Source organism: Lactuca saligna, chromosome 3 (assembly GCF_052625555.1).
Source record: "Lactuca saligna cultivar CGN05327 chromosome 3, ASM5262555v1, whole genome shotgun sequence".
Classification (NCBI taxonomy): Eukaryota; Viridiplantae; Streptophyta; class Magnoliopsida; order Asterales; family Asteraceae; genus Lactuca; species Lactuca saligna.
Window position 1 is genome coordinate 37,753,881 of NC_136419.1, and position 4,723 is coordinate 37,758,603.

A 4,723-nucleotide genomic window follows, 5' to 3' on the forward strand; every position below is an offset into this window, starting at 1 on the left:
CTTACATTTCTAGTATTTCGATTTAAGACTTACAACTTATTTTTAAAGAAAATATTGGATTTTCAAAAAGTATAAACTATCATTTTCACGAAACATTTACAAATCCTTCTCATAAAAAACGCTTATGCACTCACCAACTTAATTTGTAACGCCTGGTTCGTGGTACGCATTTAACTTATTTATTTAATTGTTTCTAAAGAGGGACTCGATGAGTTGGTGGCCCTAACTCGTCGAGTAGAGGGTAGAATATGCGCGGGGTTTGAGCTATCTACTCGACGATTCAAGAGCCCTCAACTTGATGAGTCGCTCAGCCAAAGTGAAACCGTAATCTCAGGGATTTGCACCCTATTTGAGCTCCTTAAACCCCACCCCTAGGCCTCATTTCCAGCCTCCTTGTCTTAAACCCTAATTCACAAAACCATAGAGTTTTCTTTGAGAGTGTGACCCATTTAAGTGATCTTGGTGTGTTTTTGAAGTTTGTAGAAGAAGACGAAGATAGAGGGCTCAAGAGGGGAATAGTAGATCTAGGAACTATAATCCATTTGCTAAACTTTCTGGTAATCAAGCTCTTATCTTGGCTATTAGTTCATTAGATCTCTTTATGTACTCTTTATGTGGGTTTTTGGTCAAATAATGATGACCTTTGGAGAATGATCGACCCAAGAGGGTAATCTTCCATATCTAAGACCTTAAAGGGATGGAATGGCATAAAGGTGAAAACTTTATGTCATTAGAGCCCCATGCAAGCTCTAAGGACGTCATTATGGCCTTTCGGAGCCCAAAAGGCCATGCATGCAAGCAAGTTCGGGACTTTACATGTTCAACTGGTATCTAGGCCCTAGAACTAGGTTTTCATGCTTTGGTTTGGGATATTAAGGCTTTTTGGACAAGATCTATGTCCTAAAAGAATTAGGGTTTTAGCTAAACCCTTCAAGAATGGCTATCAACGGGTAAAGTTGGAAACTTTACCCTTAGAAAGATCATTTCCAATGAACAAAGTGAAGTATGGACTTTGGATCCAGAGAACATGGGCTTAATCTGTTAAGATGGGCAAACAGGTAGAGCGACTCGTCGAGTCCATAAGGGAGTTTGACGAGTCGGTCATGTTGTCCCGTTCCAGTATAAGGTAGAACTCAACGAGCCTGTAGAGCGACTCGACGAGTTGATTCATCAAGTCGCGACTATGAGCACCTCGATACAACTTGACGAGTCGGAAGACGACTCGACGAGCTGAGTCGTAATTCCAGGATTTCTGAGTTAAAAAGCTTGGCGAGTTGAAAGGTTGACTCGGCGAGTTGGTCAACCCATAATGTTGACTTTGACAATAGCGTTGACTTTCACCAGGGGTAAATTTATCATTTTACACTTAGAAGGATTTTTACTTTTTGACTAAATGATTTTGTAAATGTATAGTCGAGGAGTCGTTGGAGCAGCCATTGGAGAGTCCTCGCTTGAGATATCAACATCTAGTTTGAGAGGTGAGTTTTCCTCCAGTAGGAACGGGTCGAAGGCACCAATACCGACCCGTTTATGTATGTTAGAGTATACTAGATTTCGGTCTGATGTCAGGGTTAGCCCAATGCAGATTATGTGTTCTGGACTTCAGTCCGATGTCGGGGTGGTCCTGAGAAGTGTTTATGCATGCCTGATGTCTTTGTGATTCATGCATGTTATGTGTTAGGTGTTCCGGCCTTTGGTCCGATACGGGCAAGCCCGATGCATGTTAGCTTATATGTTATTTCTTATGTGTTCCAAGCTTTGGTCCGATGTCGGGGCAAGCCTGATGAATGTTATATGTTTATCTTATATGCTTATGTTATGTGCTTATGTTATATAAAATGTTGTGTGTATGGCAGGGCAAGCCTGATGGCGGGCGAGGCCCGATGCCAGGCGTGGTCTGATGTCGGGGTAAGCCCGATGTCGAGCACGAGTCCGATGCCGGGTAATCCCTGATGCAGTTGGGTAAAGTCCCAAAGTTTATGTTATGGTTTATTTGTATGGTATGTGGTAGTTTGGGGGAGCTCGCTAAGCTTCGTTCTTATAGTTTTCAGTTTTGGTTTCTGGTACTTCCGCTAGCAAAGGGAAGGGCTCAGGATGATCGCATGGAACAAACCACCATTTCTAGGCTGGGATATTTACTCTGATATTTGATATGAGATTTTATCATGTTGACATTTGTTATGAAATTTTTGAGATACATGGCTTATAACTTTTATATGATGATGATTTTATGGTTTTATTAACAATTTAAAAACGAAATTTTTGGACCGTATTTTTGGGATGTTTCAAGTTGGTATCCAAGCCTTGGTTTGAGGGATTCGAGCACACTCTTAGGTGTGTTTGAACTCTAACTAAGGAATTGGTATGAAAATTTCAAAAGAAAATCATTTTTATAAAAAGGACTTTGAAAAAAAAAGAAAAGAAAAGAAGTTTAGAAAAGAGAAAGAACTTTAAATAAGAAAAAAAAAGGTATGGTGCATGCAATCAGCCGAGCTCAAGTAAGTACTCCCAAATTACACATACAAGTTTATGTTATGATATATGTATCATCTTTATGATAATTGCATGCTAGATTAGGGATAACGATCTAGGGAGTATGCCTTATGCGCCGTTTTGTGTGAATAAAATTTATGAACTGCAAGCTAGTACAGATAATTTAGTATGATGGCCTGATTAGAATATGCTTGATTATGTGTACTCAATGCTTGAATGTTGCTTGCTTTGGGCGTTTAGGAGTTCTAGCTATCTTTTACTAACTAGTAAACAAATATGTTAAATTACATATTGCAAGTACTAAATAATTTCAGAAGGTTAGGTTTAGTCTTATTTCACAACTCTCGTTTAAGTCTAACCATTGTAGGTAGAACCTCTCATTCGAAGAATTATCTAGTCTTAGTGATATGTATTAGTATTTTGCGAGCTAGTTAGGGGAGATATCAGGGACTTCTTATGTAGTTGATGGCGGAGAGTGGGATGGTGATTACCCTAGGGCAAGCCTAGGATGAGAGTAGCGTGTGAAGCATTAGTAGTTGAAGGGTCTTGGTGAAGTCAAGACAGTTCTTGAGGAAAGTATAGATTGATGTGGATGGTAGTATAGGCTCGTACTACTGAAAGGAGAGGATTCTTATTCGAGTCAAGAAAGGTTGAGATGAATCCAAATAACTTGTAGTATATGTGATCCCTCAAGAATTGATTAGTATTCTAATGTTTTTTATGACGTGTTTTTCAAACTGATGGTTTTACGCACTAGACCAGTTGGCAGTTCAAATGCCAGAGAGGGATCAGGCTCAGGCTTAGGCTCAGGAGCCAGGCAACTAGACGACCAGACTAGGGAGTTCATCTCCTCGGAGATCATGATAATATCCTGGATCAGACTCATGTGATCTTTGGCACGATCAAGGAGGGTATTTTAGAGTTTTTGGATGAGAGGTTGAGTGCTTTCCACACTGAGGTGGTAGCCATGATGGGGTCATGCACACTGATTTTCAGGGAGTTCAGAGCTTGTGGAGCTCCCTACTACCATGGGGCTCGAGAACCCATTGCGAGCACCAGATGGTTGGAGGATGTCGCCAACGCATTTTGCATCTGTAGATGTCCCAAGAGGGATAAGGTTCGAATTGCGTCTTGTCTTATGAAGGACAAGGTACGTGACTGGTGGGAGGAGGTCGGACATGCCATGGGTGATGTTCCAGCTCTTGATGCCACAACTTGGAGTGACTTTACCACTAGGTTCATGGACGAGTTTGCACCTATCATAGAGGTGCAGCAGCTTGCCATGGTGTTTCAGGATCTTAAGCAGATGACAGAGACAGTGGCGGAGATCACCGCCAAGTTTAGGGAGAGGGACCTTCTAGTTCTGCAGTACGTGGTGGATGAGGATATGAAAAAAGACCCGGTATCATGAGATGTTGCGGAGTGATATCCACCAGTTTGTGAGCCGCTCCAGCTGCAAGCCGTTGGAGGACATGATTGCTAGGGAGTGAGAGAGAGAGAGAGAGAGAGAGAGAGAGAGATGGAGAGGAAGAGAAAACCCAAAGGGGTTTAGTCAGGGAGTTCGGGAAAGAAGCTCAAGGTATCAGATCATAGATCTCGGAGCTAGCAAAGCCACGATCGTTGTGGCAAATGCGGCAGGATGCATGAGGGAACGTGTAAGGTGGGGAGTTCGGGCTGCTACAAGTGCGGCCAAACTGGTCATGTGAGCCGAGATTGCATAACTACTACCACCACCACGATATCATTAGATCTGATTTGAATTCAATACAATCAGATGGGACACAAGCAGTTCCAATGCTCGATTTTAGCAGCTGCAGGGAATGTGGCAACACCTTCTTCTGCCAAATTGAGGATTACAGATGGCCATCAGGGTCGGGCTGAGGCGCATACGATGCAGAGCAGGGCTTTTCAGCTTACTGCAGACAAGACACGACCATCTCCTGACGTGGTGACATGTATTAATCATTCCCTTATCTCTTTATTGATATTGATTGTTGCTTATGTTTATATGTTTTGTTATAGGATCATTCTTAGTGAATGGTATATCAATTTTCGTACTGTTTGATTCGAGTGCCACCCAATATTTTATGTCGCTTATGCTCAACAAGTGATTCAAAGGAGCTCCAGGAGAGCTGGATTGCCCACTAGATTTGGAAATAGCATATGATAGGAACGTTAGGGTTGTGAGGGTACATAGAGGATGTACACTACAGTTATTTGATGAGCAGTT